At 39.4% G+C, this 18,484-nt stretch overlaps 1 pseudogene; it reads left to right on the top strand.

Moving 5' to 3' along the window:
• The first annotated feature begins 10,450 nt into the window (after positions 1 to 10,450).
• On the top strand, positions 10,451 to 11,748 carry LOC140692184 (AN1-type zinc finger protein 5 pseudogene; annotated as a pseudogene).
• The last annotated feature ends 6,736 nt before the right edge of the window (positions 11,749 to 18,484 follow it).

Raw genomic sequence — 18,484 nt, forward strand, 5'->3', positions numbered from 1 at the left:
TGTCTGCTGTGCCGTATAGAGTCTCATGTTAACGGGATTACTGGAGTACTGGATTGTATGCTTAAAGGTTTGCTTAGAGGACAAATCTTAAATTGTGTTCTTGTGCCAAAAATATATGTAAATAATAGGGTGAGAGGGAAGTTTGGAGGTGATGTCTGTTTCCTGGGTGTCTATGTACCTCCAAAATCATCAAGTTGTATACATTAATTATGTACAGCTTTTTGTATGTCAAAAATAAAAATCAAACTGGCCCATCTTTCCCAAAATGGAATTCTTCACTTCTTTTTCAATTCTAGTAATAAGGAGAGTTATGGTTGCTCCAAAGATGCTGATCAGTGTGCACTTCCAGCAGCAGAAATTAGAGGGATGGGATGTGTTTCTCTAAACAGATACATGTGTGTCTCTTGCCTTGTGTTCTACTTACATGGGCCATGCATGCATTACTCTGTGGTCATCGTCTGTTAAATAATGTGCTATTAATATTTTGCTTCCAAGATTTTGGTAACTTCATAACATACCCTATTATTTCTTAAAATCTTTTAAAAATTGAAGTATAGTTGATTTATAATGTTGTGTTAGTTTCTGGTGTACAGCCTAGTGAGTCAGTTATACATGCATGTACACACATTCTTTGTCATATTCTTTTTCATTATTGGTTATTATGAGGTATTTAATACAGTTCCCTGTGGCAAATGAACTTAATTACAAAAGAGAAACAGACTCACAGACATTGAAAACAAACTTATGGTTACCAAAAGGGAAAGGGGATGGAAGAGGGATAAATTAGAAGTTTGGGATTAGCAGATATACACTGCTATATATAAGACAGATAAACAACAAGATCCTACTATATAGCATAGGGAACTATATGCAATACCCTATTATTTTTAATTATGAATTTTTAGACATGTCTTTAGACATAAAATCTTTAGAGATAAGAGTACAGAGAATAGTGTAATGAACTGCCATCTACCTATCACTGAGATTTAATACATATTTGCTTCATTTCTCAAAGTATTTGAAAGTCAATCACAGACCTATACCATTCCACTCCTAATATTTTCTTGTATGTGCATCTCTAATAGAATTTTTCTATAAAAACACTAGTGTCACCACACCTATAAAAATTAATAATTTTTATTAGTAAACATAAGTAGTAAAGTTTTTTTAACTTTATGTAACAGAGAATGTATTTTACGTGCTAAGTTTTTAAGTTTATACTCAGAATCTTCTTGAAATTTATATCATTATCAACAGACAATAGTTTTGTTTTTTATATTTGGAAGAACCTTGACAGAACATAATGGAATGAAATATTTCTGGTGTTCCATCCTAGAGGTTTTATTGAAAAGCTCGCAGAATAAATCTACATCATTTTTCTCTCACATTCTTTAACATAATGTTTTCTTTTTCAAAATATATGTGCTCTTATCATGAATAATCATTTATTCCTTTATGATTTTTTTTGGTAGGAATTGATGGCTTACTCTGAGAAGAGCTGAATCTCCTCTCAAGCCCTACTTCTGGTGTACATGAGAACAGATGACATATTAAACTGTTTCCATTCTATGGGGTTTAAGTCACTGATATGTTGGATGGTCAGGTGTAAGAATTACCACATTAGACCAACAAAGTTCTCTCTAAGGACCTTATTAGAAACCGTGTATTTTCACAATGTCCATGGATGCTTTATAAGAACAGCTACTAAAAGGTGACCAATACAAAAGCTCATCCTGAACACTAGGAAAGAGCTCTAGAATCCCAATAAAAGTCATGTGTTGAGTTCCAGCTTGCATCTTACCTGCTGCATGAACTTGGATCAGCCAACTGACTTCTCTGAGCCTCAGTTACCTAATTTGTTAAATGGAACAAATCACAAAGTTATGGGGATTAAATGATATATTTTAAAAAAACCAATACTCCATTGATGTAAAATGATAGGGGCTGAGCTATGGACAGACTTCCAACTTCCAGAACCATGAGAACATAGGCCTCTGTTAAGACATAAAACCTGTGGTCTCTTGCCATGGTCACCCAAACTGCCTGATATAGGGTGAAAGGAAAGAATATGTCCTGTGGGTGGTGATCTCCTATTTTAGCTAAAAGATCAGGAAAGTGGGTGTACTTAGTAGTAGCAGGAAAGTAGGTGAAACATCATGTAGAGGAGGAACTCTGGCCTAGAATGACAGCTGGAACTTCTAATCTTGCCTTGGGCCTTGCCTGTCTGAGTGATCCTGGGCAAGTAATAAAAGATGAGAGCTTTTGGGATCTTAGGTTCCTAATTTCCAAAATGAAGACATTTTAACAACATATCTTTCAAGGTCTTTCTCCCTCTTAGAAGTTGGTTCAAGTTCCATGATCTTTTCTGCCTTCATCTGATGAAACAGTGAGACACTTGAGAGCTGTCTGGGAGAATTATGGAGGCATGCACCGTATAAGTGAGACTGAACCTCACCTGTCTTGAATAATACCTGCTGTTTACCTGTGAGTAAACATGCTAGTTTCTCTCTGGCATTCTCTCTGGTCACCAAGTTTTCTGGTACCTGGTCTTTGCTTTAAATAGTCTGTAGATAGAAATCATAGATTTTTTTTTAAATTGAAGTATATTTGATTTACAACATTGTGTTAGTTTCTGGTGTACAGCATAGTGGTTCAGTTATGCATATATATATACACGTTCTTTTTCATTATGGGTTATTACAAAGTACTGTATATAGTTCCCTGTGCTATGTAGTAGGACGTTGTTGTTTGTCTTTTATATATATAGTAGTTTTTATCTGCTAATCCCAAACTCCTACTTTATTCTCCCTTCCCCTTTGGTAACCATAAATTTGTTTTCTATGTCTATGAATCTGTTTCTGTTTTGTAAATAAGTTAATTTGTTTCAATTTTTAGATTTCACATATAAGTGATATCATATGACACTTGCCCTTCTCTGTCACATTTACTTCACTTTGGATGACAATCTCCAGGTCTATCCATGTTGCTGTAAATGACATTATTTCATTCTTTTTTGTGACCGAGTAGTATTCTACCATGTATATATACCACAACTTCTTTATCCAGTCATCTGTTGATGGACATTTAAGTTGCATCCATGTCTTGGCTATTGTAAATAGTGCTGCTATGAACATTGTGGTGCATGTATCTTTTTGAACTAGAGTTCCCTCCAGATATATGCCCAGGAGTTGGATGGCTTGAACATATGGTAAGTCTGTTTTTAGTTTTTAAGGTGTCTCCTTACTGTTTTCCATAATGACTGCACTAAATTTCATTCCTACCAACAGTGTAGGAGGGTCCCCTTCTCTCCACAGCCTCTCCAGCATTTCTCCTTTGTGGGCTTTCAAATGATAGTCATTCTGACCAGTGTGAGATGAAACCTCATTGTAGTTTTCATTTGCAAGAAATGATACATTTTTTAATTCAATAGACAGAAGCTGTGGTAGGGTTACTAATCCAGGTAAATGTATGTTAAACCTTACTTTATACCTTGAGAAAGTGTTTCACTTGTTTTGAGCCTGGCCTTGTCACAGCGATTTTAAATACACACACACACAGACATTAAATGGTGGCCCCTCTAAAGCTCTATCACCTCGAACCTGTGAATATGACCTTACTTAGTAAGGACCATGGTATTTGCTGTAATTCATGAAGGATCTTGCAATAACCCTGAATTTCCCAGGTGGGCCTTGAATCCAATGACAAGTGTCTTATAACAGGCAGAAGAGGAGAAGCCACAGAAGAGCAGAAGGCTGGTGGAGACAGAGGCAGAGATTTCAGTGGTGCAGCCACAAGCCAAGGAAAGGATGCCTGGACCCACCAGAAGCTGGAAGATGTGAGAAGGATTCTCCCCTGATGCCTTCAGAGGGAGCAGGGCCCTGATAACACCAATTTCAGACTTCTGGCCTCCAGAACTGTGAGAGAATAAATTTCTGTTGTTTTAAGCCTCCTAGCTAATTCATGGTGAGTTGTTGTGGCAACTCTAGGAAACTAATATACATACCTTTTTCTTGTCTACACTTTCATTTTATACCACTTCCCAATAGATCCACTAACTAGATTGAAACAATTTTGCATCTTACGGAAGACAGGCATGTTTCTGGAGTTAAGCTGTGGATGATTATGGCGCTGAAGGGTGAGTCATTATCAGCACACCAATATGCTTCTGGTTGAATATTGAGGGGGATCTTCCTGGTGATTACTGTCGGCTCAGTTCTGAAAGGCAGAAGGACAGTGGTAATGTTGAGTAAGATGAGGTTTTTAGCATGAACAGAATTTTTCAGCCTCAGTCCCAGTGATGTTTGGGGCCTGGTAATTCTTTATTGTCGGGGGCTGTTCCATGCATTGTAGGGGGTTTAACAGCATCTCTGGACTCCATGCAGTAGATGCCAGTAGTCCTCCCTGCCAAGTCCCCAGCTGTGACAACTGAAATTTTCTCCACACGTTGTCAAATGTTCCCTGGGGGCAGAATCTTCACACCTCCCCCATTAAGAACTGCTGTTTTAAAAGATGACAGATGTATAGGCTCTGGGATAAGGACAACAGTACAGCAAAAATGGCAGAGGATTTTCAAAGCAGAACCGTTTTCTTAACAATCATAAATGACCCTGTAACTTAAAAGTGGATGTACATGAGAAAATATCTGCCATTGCTATGATTATCACCCTGACAGTTTTTAATGTGAAAGAGGATCATCCTGTGACAGAAGAGAGATCTTTTCTCAGAGTGGAAAGTTATATATATATGTCTTTTTATATACATATATATTATACACGTACACACGTATACATATATACACATATTTCTGTACACATACGTATGAATGTATGTATGTGTTTTATACACATATGTAGATATGTGTGTGCACACATGAGTACATGTGTATGGCATGTATATGTGCGTGCATATGTGCAAATGCTTTGTTAATGAAGAGGCCTGCAGGGGTTTCATGGTCTTCATTGTCCTGCTCGGGAATTCTGAAGATATGGAGCATAATGAGTCATTTCTAATGATGACGGAGTAAATGAAAAGCCTTTGAGAAAACTCTTCTTTCAGAGCAGGTACAGGGCACATTAGTATAAGCAGGTTGAACTGGAATAATAGTGGTGCTAGTGTTTTCCAAAAGCCTTCATGTCTCTCATGGATCTAAGACTCGTCCAACTAATATGAAAGCAGAATTTTGTTCTTTCATTGTGTTCCCTGCAAAGTGCTTGTTCCCTATTTGGAGTGTTGTAGTCCTCCCCATGCAGTGCTGTGAGCCACCCAGCTGGGAACCGCTCTGCCTGCTCACACACACAGTTGCCCAATGTGTCTCATAAGCCACATATAATTACAGTGAATACATCCTTCTAAGGATACTCTTGTGGTGAGCCCGGGTCCTTCTGGAAGAATGTTCACTTGCGGAGAAAAATGCTCCTTTGACAGTATCTAAAATCTTCTTTTAGTAGAGAAGTGTCTATTTATCTTTACCTTTAAAATACATTTCACAGGGTGCAGGTAGAGGCTGAAATGTGCTAAGGGCTGTTTCCTGGCTTGGCAGTTGGACCGAACTGGCTGATGTAATGGTTCTCTGAGATCTTGTTAGAATGACACCCCTTTCCAGAGACAACAAGAACCATGAGATAAGCTCTGGAAACAAATCAAGGATTTTGTGAGAAAACTCCTGGGGTCCCAGGGAGCAAGGAAAACTGTAGGGAGTGTCTTCTTAAAATTGACTTTTGAAATTGAGTTTCATGAGTCACAAGTGTTCCTCAGATTGTCTACAGATATTTCAGATACTCCAGATGGTAACTGAGACACAGGTAAATTAGCTTAGAAATGAAGGAGAACATCAGGCCGGCAGACAGCTATGGGGTTTTCTTGCACAGGGTTATTGGGGGCAGTTTGAGAATTCTTTTCCTGCTTGCAGCTCATTCTCATGTTTGGAATGACTAGCAGTCTACTGGTGGTGGGAGCAGTGCAGTGCCCTGAGGCTGTAGCCCAGTTTGGAGCCATGTTCCAGGTGCATGTCATCTGGGAAATAGCTTTGTGCCTGAAATAATTAGTAAGATGCCCAGTTCTGGTTATAGAACACACTAGCAGGTTTTTTTTTTAATTGAAGTATAGTTGATTTACAATGTTGTGTTAATTTCTGGTGCACAGCATAGTGATTCAGTTATACATATGTATATATTCTTTTTCATTATAGGTTATTACAAGCTATTGAATATAGTTCCCTATACTATATGGTAAGACCTTGTTGTTTATCTATTTTATATACAGTAGTTTCTGTCTGCTGATCCCAAACACCTAATGTATCCCTCTCCCCTCTTGCCCCTTTGGTAACCATCAGTTGGTTTTCCGTGCCTGTGTGTCTTAGAGATGATCACGCTAGCAGACTTTTGAAGAGAACGGCACCTGCTCTCAGCCTGCGGTCCCAGGCCACAGGGTGCGGCCGTTTCAGTGCCAGTGTGTCAACCGCTGTGTGGATGTCGCTGGCGTAGGCTGGGTTTTTCCACCGTTAACTGGACAAGAACTTGTTCCTTACACTTTTGTTTGTAGAAGTGCTGGCTTCTGCCCACACAAGCAACTCCAAACTCCAAACTGTAAGTCTCATTTGTGGTTACTGGTATGGGACCTGATGGAAAATTTGACCATAAAGACAAAAAAAGTCATGTGAAAAAAAAAGTCCTCTCGTACAGAAATCAGGAAAGGATTCAAATAATATATTTGTGTAACCAGCACTTGCTTCCCTAACATTCACAGCAGCCTTCCGGCTACATGAGCCGGGTGGTGACAACACTGCCACCACCAACACTTTATGATCTGAATCCCCACAGCAGGGTCACCGGTCTCTCAAAACTAGCCTTTCCCTGCCAGAGTCTGAGGGTCTCCGCCTCTCTCTTTCCCACCTTGGATGCTCTCCTGGCGCTGCTCTGCCTCAGAAGTGGGTCTCTGCAGCCTCACCTCAGCTCCAGAAGTGGAGCGCCCCTCGCACCACAGTGTTATAAGTTCTTCTGTCTCTAAAGCAGGAATGACTCGCTCCTGCCTGGTGGATGCATCGTGTTAGGCCCCGCAAAACTCTCCTGCTGCCTCCAAGATATACAGTAATAACAGTAGCCGTCATATTTATATCTGATATAGGAAATGACTGTTTCTCTTATAGATAAGTTATAATATGACCTTACAATAAGATACTGTATCTTAATATTAAAAAAAACTGTGCATGGACTCATCTTTAGAGAACTTCACTCTTTTTATCAAACAAACAAAGTCTAAAGTAAAAACATATTTTTATTTTTTTTTAATTGAAGTATAGTCCGTTTACAATGTCATGTTAATTTCTGGTGTACAGCATAGTGATTCAGTTATACATGTATATATATATATTTCTTTTTATATTCTTTTTCATTATAGGCTATTGCAAAGTATTGAATATAGTTGCCTGTGCTATACACTAGGATCTTGTTGTTTATCTATTTTATATATTATAGTTAGTATCTGCAAATTCTGACCTCCAAGTTTATCCTTCCAGATCCCCTTCCTCCTTTGGTAACCATAAATTTGTTTTCTGTGTCTGTGAATCTATTTCTGTTTTGTAAATAAGTTTATTTGTCTCATTTTTTCAGATTCCATGTGTAAGCAATATCATATGGTATTTTTCTTTCTCTTTCTGGCTTGCTTCACTTAGTATGATAGTCTCTACATCCATCCATGTTGATGCAAATAACAGTATTCCATTCTTTTTTATGGCTGAGTCATATTCCATTGTGTATATATACCATATCTTCTTTCCAGTCATCTGTTGATGAACACTTAGGTTGTTTCCATGTCTTGGCTATTGTGAATAGTGCTGCTGTGAACACTGAGGTGCATGTATTTTTTCAAATTAGAATTCTTTCCAGATATAGAAAGTATGTCTTTAGAATACAAACTCCACATGCCTCAACCCCCCAACCAGGAGGCTTTTCTGGAAAATCCACAACATTTTCTTTCAGGGGGCTAGGTTTGTGTTTGTGTTTTCAGCGTCCTGGAAGCCATTCTTTAAGGAACCTTGTGACTGCTTTCCTAGGACCTGGGTCATTGGACAATTAGGGTGTCCCCACCACCTCTACTCTCAATTGATCCTGGGTCTGTCACGCCAAAATTTGCTTCAAAAGTCACTCTCCATCTACGCTGCATATGCCACTGCTCTCCATTTTGAGAATAAAAGCTAGCAAAGTGTTGCTTCTCTTCTTTTTTTCTTCTTTTCTTTCATACTCTGAAATGGAAATCTCATCCATGGGAGACACAGTGGAGGCACTAAGAGGCTGTAGGGTGAAGCCACGTGGATCTTGAGTGCTGGGGGCTGACTTACTGCTTTGCAAATCTCCATGTTGCACTATAACCACCTTCCACCTGACTTTCCACTGGATCTCTGAGTCTCAGAGTGGGGAGGAATGTGTCACCTTGTGGTTATGTGGCTAAATCGTTTATTCTCATAAAACATTGAGCGCAGTCAATGTTTGACAGACAGCCCGCCATTGCACCTCACTATCATCATCTCCATGAGAGAGCTGAATTGGCTTTTTGTGCCAAGATGGATAAAGGGCTTTTTAAGTGGCTGGGGTGGGAAGAGGGGGACCAAGTCAGGAAGCTGCCTCTCTCCCATCCCAGCACATCTTCCCTCTGCTTCTCGGTCTTCCTTGAACTGGAAGGTCTTCCTGAAGTTGTCTGTCAGGGGCTAAAGTAATGGTTGTAGAGCAGAGTCAATCAGAGGAGAGCAGTTTGCTATTTATGTTTGGAACTAACAGATCCCATAAGATCCCAGAACTGCGCATTGGAGCTGCTTTCATTTTTTTTTTTCTTATTTCTAGGGATACGTGACTTTCAAAATGGAAACTTGAGGAGTTAAAAAAAAAGTCATCAAATCACTTTATAAAGACTTCTTTTTTCCTTCTAATTTCTTTTATCTCATACAAGTCTTCATGGAAATTCACAAAGCTTTAAAATATGCCTAAAAATCCCAACAAGAATTGTGTCTATTTGTCTTCTGTCTTACCCACTGCAGAATGGCTCTCTAGGGTTGGCAGTTCTCACAGTAAATTCTTCAGTTTGGGGTCTCCACAGCTATTTTTGAGTACAATTTTAATTTTTTCTCTGAATGTGATTATAATCGAGGTAGAACTATTCAAAAGACTTAGAGTCTTAATTAATTGATTTTCTTAAAACATCAGGTGAATTTTTGAGCAATAATTATAAAAATTAGTGGAAATTTGAGTGGTGGTCAGCTAACGTGCATGCCCCCAGCATGGCACCTCACCTCAACCTGGTCTCACTGGGGAATGACCCTCACGGCACTTTTAAAATTAACATTCTCATTCCTTCCATTGGATAAATGGTTAACTTCAGGAGAAAAGGAATCAGATAGCATTTACTACTAGGTACTTTATATATTCTGCCAGGGAACTTTACGTTTTAAATATTTGAACTTGGTAGACTAAAGAAGAGGAGAATGGGACAGAAAATGTCAAATATGCACCTTGTACTTTGTGCATGTGAGAAGTCACCTTGCTGTACTAGGAACCCCGCACCCCTCTCTCTCCCCCTCAAAAACCCAGTGGCTGGAATGAATCAGGGGTCATTTTTATCTCATGCAAAGGCAGGATGGAGATAGATAGTTTGGGACCGGCATGGTGACTTCATGATTCATCAAGGATTTGGGCTTTGCCTTTGCCATCCTTGAGGAATGTGTCTCTTGTCCTCACGCTCCCAAGATGACATCTGAGCCCAAGCCAACTTGTACACATATCAGGGAGAAGAAGGGAAAGGGGAAAGGACAAAAAAAAAGTCCCACCGGCATCAGTAGCCTTTAAAGAGTTTTCAAAACCCTGTCCGGTCTCTCTGCTTATACGTCACTGTCTATAGCTTGTGACCACCCCTCTCTATAAAGGAGGCTGGAAAACACAGTCATTTATTTGGTTCTTTGTAACTGAACACTTGCAACCCTGGAAAAAATTGGGTTCTGCTGGACAAGGAGAGAATGAGTTGACTCTTGAAGAGGCGTCAGCAGCTCTGCACTCTTCTTATCATACAGCGTATAAACATCCCAGTTAGAGAAACACTTTATCGACTAGAGTCAACCCCTGAATCTTGACCAGGACTTTTTAGTTTGTCTTCTGTCTCTCCCCACTGAGGAACATGGCTCTATGGGGTTAGGAGCTCTCACAGAGAACTCTTCAGCTGTGTACATCCACAACCTGTTCTGAAGCATTTTCCACTGTTAGAGCCATTTATATTTAAACCCATTTCTACTGGTAGAACAACCCATCTAACAACCCTGAGCATTAAACACCTTAAAACTACTCATAATTCACTGACCGAGCGGCGGGCGGAGAGAGCGCGTCAGTCCGCCGGAGCGGGGAGCTGTGTGCAACTCCGCTTGGGACTCGTCGCTCCCGGGAGCCGCGCAGCTCCCTTCGCGGTAGCAGAAGCGACAGAGAGCGCCATCCGCGGACCCTGGCGGCGCCCAGGCCTCGTTGCGCGCGCCCCGCTCGCTCTCGGAGTCGGCCCAGCCCGCCGCCGGTGGAGGCTGAGGCGACGACGGGCGACCGCCGCGAGCCGCCTTAGCCGCTGCGGCCTTCGATCCTCCCTCCGCCTCCTTCTTTGCCCCCCCCGCTTCCCTCCTCCCACTTCCCGAGCTCCAGCGTGTCCCGGCCACGCTCGGTGTCGCTGCGGGAACAAAGGAGGAACCCGCGGCGGCGACACCACCTCCGCCTGCGGCTACGACCTGCTGCCGGCCGGCCGCGGCGGCTCCAGGGCGGCCGGCTTACCTATCCCGGAGGCCTCGGCCCGGCTCTACTGCGCCGGCGTCGCGCGCGAGCCCGGCTCCTGCCCCCGCAGGGAGAACAATGGCTCAGGAGACTAACCAGACCCCAGGGCCCATGCTGTGTAGTACAGGATGTGGCTTTTATGGGAATCCTAGGACAAATGGAATGTGTTCTGTTTGCTTCAAAGAACATCTTCAGAGACAGCAGAAGAGTGGCAGAATGAGCCCAATGGGAACAGCTAGTGGTTCCAACAGTCCTACCTCAGATTCTGCATCTGTACAAAGGGCAGATACTAGTTTAAACAACTGTGAAGGTGCTGCTGTCAGCACAACTGAAAAATCAAGAAATGTGCCTGTGGCTGCCTTGCCTGTAACGCAGCAAATGACAGAAATGAGCATTTCAAGAGAAGACAAAATAACTACCCCGAAAACAGAGGTGTCAGAGCCAGTTGTCACTCAGCCCAGTCCATCAGTTTCTCAGCCCAGTACTTCTCAAAGTGAAGAAAAATCTCCTGAGTTGCCCAAACCAAAGAAGAACAGATGTTTCATGTGCAGAAAGAAAGTTGGCCTTACAGGGTTTGACTGCCAATGTGGAAATTTGTTTTGTGGACTTCACCGTTACTCTGACAAGCACAACTGTCCTTATGATTACAAAGCAGAAGCTGCAGCAAAAAGCAGAAAAGAGAATCCAGTTGTTGTGGCTGAAAAAATCCAGAGAATATAAATTACTACTTGTGAAGAGACTGAAACATTGTTTTTATTTTAATGTATCGTAGGAAAACATTAAAGAGCAGATGCATGGCCATTTTTCTTTGATGTTCTCCAGAGTTTTACTTCACACTTGTCTGTCTTATAGTTGATATTTTAGGTTGTTTGGGTGTTTGTTACAGGCAGAATTGGATAGATACAGCCCTACAAAATGTATATGCCCTCCCTTGAATAAAATTGGATGAAAATCTGCACAGCAAACTGAAATACACAGATAACAGGGACAAAATTTAGTTCCCTCGTGCCAAACAATATATGTGAAATATCTGCATGTTTGCAGCATATCTGCCTTTGGGAATGTAATCAAGGTGTAATCTTTGGCTAGTGTTATGTGCCTGTATTTTTTTTTTTAAATGGTACACCAGAAAAGGACTGGCAGAAGTTTAACTTCTACCATAGTTAAACTTCACGCTGTTAATTTCTACATGTTCTTTGGAAGCAGGAAGAAAGCTATAAAGTGGATCAGACCTTTCCGTGAAACCAGTATTCGGTGCCATATGTGAGCCTAGTTAATTAGTCTTCTAAAAGCTGTCAAATAAGACATTCTGTGAGAGGTATACATCGCAACTGGTTACAAAGAGTAAACATCAAGCCAACAGGGTCTTGAGCTATCTTTGAAACTTACTGTGCTGGCCTGCACCAGAAGATATCTGCATTATTCTCATTGCTAAAAATGCATAGCACAGAACTGCACTAGGATTAACTTGTTTACAAGAAGAAATTAAAACTCTACGTTTGGTTTTCACATACAGTAGCTCTGTTGAATAACATGCATCTGAATTTTAAGTTGCAAAGGTATCTCAATAATTTTTCATGTGCATATTTTGTTGAGTGTTTTGGTTCAAGAAAGAATGTTTAAAGCTTTTTTAAAGACTTCAGTTCTTAATGTAACTGTACCCTTCTGCATGGAAAATCATAACCAAAATGGCTGCAGTAGACTTCTTAGTGGTATCCAGCACCACTTGCAGAGGGCTGCTTTATCATATTAATTGTACTTGGGTGTAGGACTCTAGTGTTCTTGGGTGTATTGCATGGGCTGCATTATCTACAGCATTGTACAATAAAAACTAGAAGAGGCAGTATACTTCACTGATGCTTGTCTGGTAATATCACTTCTGTGTTATAATGGAAGGTTTTTTGTGATGTATGAAACGTGTTTTTTTATATATAAATGAGTATAGTTAGATTAGTGTCGTGGTAATGCCTGTTTTCATCTGTAAATAGTTAAGTATGTACACGAGGCAATACTGATTTACTGCAGTGTTCAGTCTTAGTTTTTACTTTTATTCTTAAAGCATTCAGTTTTGCTTTCAATTTTCTGTATCTTAGTTTCAGTTAGATCTGCAGATGTGTATGGATAGTTCATATTTATGTATTGCACATAATCATGCTATTCAGCATTGATGCTATATTGTATTATGTAAATAATAAAAGCCATGTACAGAGGGAAACTTCCACTTGTTCATTGGGTTTTTAAGCCATAGTTAGAAATCCTAAAGGGGGATAATTAGAAAATGTTACATATTCAACTTTTTAGTTGCATATGTAGGCTTTGCATGGTTATATTGTAAACTTTTCCATTGCCATCCCTGAACATGATATATTCAAGTGAGAACCATGAGATGAGTGTTGTGAAACATCTTAAGTATGGTATGTAGTAGACAATTTAATTTTGAAGAAATGTATAGGCAACTTTTAGGATCAAAACAGTCTTAGAACTTGGGCCATATTTGTTCAGTCTTCACATCTCTTCTTTAATTTTTTTATTTCATTTTTTGCTTTATAAGTAACACTTCATGCATGACAATTTGTGTACAAAAACCGGCAAAGTTTTACCTGTTAGGGGTTTGGTTCTAATGTTGAGATGGACCCATGGGCTTGGTCTTTGCAGGTCACAGGTGTCATGTGAGATAAGAAAGAATAAGGAATAACAGTGACATGCTGACTTTGCCAATGCAGTTGCTGAAGTGAGATAGCAGAACCGTGGCTTCTCAGTGATGGAATTTGAAATGGAAATGCCTGATGCACTACCATCTGTCACAGTTCTTTGAATGCTGCTACTTTTGCTTCAGGTGGGAGGAAATATATACTGTATTTAGGATGAGCTAAAGGATAGTTATCTCCTAAAATACGAAGGATATTGAAGTCACAGTTGAGCTGAAGTTCTGGTATTTGGAAGACAAACTTAATTTTTATTCAAAGTTTCAAGATGTATTTTCCCTCTTAATGCTATCTCTGTCATCAAACATTTGATAGATTTTTAAATCTTAAGGTTTTGAAATCAGAGTAGTGGGTATACAGAAGACTTAGATGGGAAGATGATGGACCCTTCAACTTCATTGGTCTGTAATGATCTTTGAAATAAGTAGCATGAAATTGTAATAATTTCCATAATCATTTCTTATGAGAAACATTAATTTAGAACATTTGGCTTTGTGGATTTGATTGGTCAGGAAAATCAGTTGTGGAGAAGAATCAAATGTGTAAAGTAAGGCAGCTAGGAAGATTCAATTTCACCTAGACTCCTGTACTCAAACCTAAATTTTTCTCAGGCAGGACTATAAATGGGCTTTAACTTTGTAATGATGTACACTGAGATAGAAAACATTTCAAGAATATACCACTTTTCACCTTACAGATTCACTTCACATCCCCACTCCAAAACTGTTTTGGGAGGACAGTGATAGGAATTAGCTGTATGGCCTAGAGCTAGTCCTTTTGTCAAATCTATTCTTCAGTGGACTTCATCTGCAAAACTAGAGCCTCTGGTTTGAGCTGGTGTTTCCCACAGCATGAATTTGGAAAGGAAACAATTTTGAGTGGGATGGCATAGTGGTTAAGATTATTGTCCCTGGAGCCCTGCTTCTCTATCTGTAAATAAGTATAGTAACAATGCCCAGCACATAGTAAGTGTTCCCTGTTAAATTTTTTAAGAACTTGGGTTTTTTTAGAGCAATTTTAGGTTCACAGCAAAATTGAAAGAGGTAAGTGCAGACTTCCCATGTACCCTCTCCTGCCACACGTACACAGCTCCTCCGTTACCAACACCTACCACAAGAGTGGTACATTTGTTAAAATTAATGAAAGTACATTGACACATCATAATGACCCAAAGTCCATAGTTTGTAATTCACCATTGTTTTCTATGGGTTTGGACTAATCTATAATGACATATCAATCATTATAATACAGAGTATTTTCACTGCCCTAAAAAATCTGCTCCGCCTACTCCTCCGCTCCACCCCAGCCCCTGACAACTACTGATCTTTTTACTGCCCCCATAATTTTGCCTTTTCCAGAATGTCATATGGGATCAAAAAGTATGTATGTAACCTTTTCAGATTGGCTTTAGTTAATGTTACTCATTTAAGTTTCCTCCATGTCTTTTCATGGTTTGATAACATTTCTTTTTAGTGTTGAATAATCCATTTTCCAGATGTCCCTCAGTTTATCCATATACCTACTGAAGTACAACTTGAAGCTTCAAAGTTTGGGCAATTACGAATAAAGCTGTCATCAACAGCAGTGTGCAGGTTTTGTGTGGAAAAACTTTTCAACTCCTATGAGTAAATGCCAAATGTGATTGCTGGATTGTATGGTAAGAATATATTTGATTTTGTAAGAAACCACCAAACTGGCTTCCAAAATGGTTGTACCATTTTGCATTCCTGCCAGCAGTGAATGAGAGTTTCTATTGTTCCACATCTTCACCAGTATTTAGTGGTGTCAGTGTTCTGGGGTTTTGGCCATTCTAATAGATGTGCAGTTAAATTTCATTGTTTGAATTTGTATTTCCCTGATGACATGATGTTGAGCATCTTACAGGATTCTTAATTTGCCATCTGTGTATCTTTGATGAAGTGTCTAGTAAGGTCTTTGGACCATTTTTTAGTTGAGGCTGTTTTCTTACTGAATTTTAAGAGTTCTATATTTTGGATAAGAGTTCTTTATCAGATGTGTCTTTTGCAAGTATTTTCTCCTAGTCTGTAACTTGTTCTCTTGGGGTATTGTTGATTTTAATGTCCTAGAGTAATGATTTCTAGAACTTGGAAAGAGAATTGTTTGATAACAAGATTGGTTGCAGTAAGTCTTACATAGTGAAAAGGTAAAGGTCTGTAACTTTTAAAAACTTTAATGTGATTAGAATCATTTTTTTCAGCTGCATTAAATGAAGTTATTTGCAAGAAAACTAAAAATGAGCAAATGTCTACTAAGTAATCTGATAGCAACATGTTAAGCATGCTGTTATAATTGTATTTTTTAATTGGTACTACATTCACAGGGTTCAAAAATGGATTTATTGATATACACTGAAAAATAGCTTCTCTCATCCTGTCACATGTGTCCCACTCCAAAGACACATTTTAGGTACCTGTCATAAGTTGGAAGGTTTCTCTCTTCCACATCATGTAAACATCTGACTGTGTACAGAGACTTAATTTGACTCTTGTTTGCCTAATTGTTTGCAAAGTTCTTACAGCGATTTTTGTTCATAAATTTAGCTTATAATTTTGGAGAGAATGATGGGTGTGGTTTCTGGTTGATGAGCAATAGATTATACAGCCTTAATAGAAGGGTTTCTGTGGGTAAAGTAGCACATTGTTAATGAAAGTAATTTGAAATTTGAAAAAAAAAATAAAATAAATAAAAATAAAATAAAACTACTCATATAGTTTACTCTTTAGCTTACAACGTGATTTACACCATCCTCCCAAAGAGGCAGTCAACTGAGCATAGCCACCTGTTCCCCCCAGCCTCACCCCTACCTGGCCTTTAGGTAGAAACAGCATCAGCCTCTCAACCACTGCAGGGCTTGCTTTGAAGTCACAATTTGCTAAGCTGTCCTGGTCAAAGCAGCAACAGTTAAGTCTGCCTTTTTAACTGGAATATTTGTCTGTGAATTTCTAAGTTAATGCATTTTGACACTAACCTGGTTTTTTGATCTTGATTTTCTTCAAGTCCAATTTATGTTCTTAGTGCCTCAGAACTTCCCTGAAGTAGTCTTCCACCTAAATGATGCTACTTTTTCATGTAAACCCTGGGCTGTCGTCTTTACTACCCCATTACCTGAAGAAAAAGGTACTTTACAGTGTTTTTCCTGCCACATCATCTATAAGGTAAATCACTCCTTTACTCTTACCATTGCTAAATTATCTGCCTATGGCAAGAGATCACAGAGAAACTACTAACAGGGGTCTATCCACACTGCCTGCAGTCTCACGGGTCTGGCAAGAAACTCTTTCTATTCCAGACTTCTCCCTGTTCACGGCGCTCTCTTCTTTAGCAAGTTCCCTCTCATGATGCTTGCATCCTGAATGTCTCCTTTCTCTCTGCACCCGTAACTACATCACTAGCTCTGAACCCCTTCACCCATATCATGACAGTGAAATTATCTTAAATAATGAAGTAAAAGAAAAATGATGAGCAGAGTGTGAGAATGACTTTCCAAAGAAAACCCTGGAATGTTTCTGATGTATTTTAGCCATGTACACCTTTTTTTTTTAAGCTCTTTATTCATGAATTTGTGGTAGTTCCCCAAATTATATCTTTTTTTACCAAGTAAATTTAAAGTTCACTAAATTGCCTCAGATTTGATGAAGGACCAAGCTCTGAAATGTGATTGTTTAAGTGAGGCATAGATTAGCAAAATGATTTCCTTTTCTCTACGCATGGAAAAGATTATGCCACATTTAGTGAGGACATACTGGAATTCTTGACTGCAGTTAAACCAAGTTAGTATTTTCCTTTAGGTAGATGCAGAGTGGTTGAGTCTGGTGAATGATTCCATATAGGTGAAAACTTGGCGAGGAGCCTTATAACCTCAGACTGTGAATCTGAGCTGAGCCATAATTTCCACACATCCCTCCACATCTCTTAGAATACATATGGGGACTAAGTTTTAAAGAGATACTGGAATTATTTCCATTTACTCAAGAACTGAACAGAGCTATTAGGAAGAAATCTTCAAGTCTTCTGTGGGATGAAAATAATTCTTACACTGCTGCAAGACAGTGATGGAAGTTTTGTGAGCCAAGAGGAAGGCAGCTGAAAAGGAAAAGAAATGTCATTACGAGCATTTTCCACTCCTTCAAGTCGTTAAAATTGGCTAAAACTATTGAGAATGATTTTTCATTGCAATAGCTCCTCCTACTGTAACCTGTCAAAATAATGGTTCCCTTTCTTTCTTGATTTTTAAGTGTTACACTGAAGTAAGGTAAGTTTATTCAGAATCATGACTGTGCTGATGTTTCTAGAAGCATTCACGCTCTCAGGTGTCCCTTTCTTTCTTAATGAGCATAGGTTTTTTTTAAAAAACAAATTTTTAGAGCAGTTTTAAGTTTACAATAAAATTGAGAGGGAGGTACAGAGATTAGAGTTTGGACATCCACACACAAGAATAGCCTCCTCGTTAACAGCATCACTCGCCAGTATGGTCCATTTTTTACTAACGATGAGGCTACACTGACACATCACAATCATCCAAGTCCACAGTTCACCTAAGGGCTCACTCTTGGTGTCGTATATTCAGTGGATTTAGACAAATGTGCACGATTGGTTCTTAGTAGTGATAATACTGAGTCAACAAGAAAGTATACTTTTTATTTGATAATTATTAGCAAATTTCTCTCCAAAAAGGCTGCCCCAATTTTGACTCCCCAGTAAAGGCGTCTGAGAGTGCTCAAAACTCCAAGCCCTGACCAGAGCTTGATATTTTAAAAGTTTTAACTTGGTGGCCCTCTGAGAGGTAAGATCACCTATTATATTGGCAAATCATTAGTACAGGATTTAAATCTTAAAGTCCCGGGCAGTTTCCAGGAGCCTCATTCATGAAGTGCTATCTATATTTGAAAAACATGACCTAATTTCTTCCTTCATTTGGCTTGCCTTTCTTTCCACTGTTTAATTTCCAGGTGAAAATACCCTCCTCCT

Source organism: Vicugna pacos, unplaced genomic scaffold (genome assembly GCF_048564905.1).
Source record: "Vicugna pacos unplaced genomic scaffold, VicPac4 SAC-SAT, whole genome shotgun sequence".
NCBI classification, from domain to species: domain Eukaryota; kingdom Metazoa; phylum Chordata; class Mammalia; order Artiodactyla; family Camelidae; genus Vicugna; species Vicugna pacos.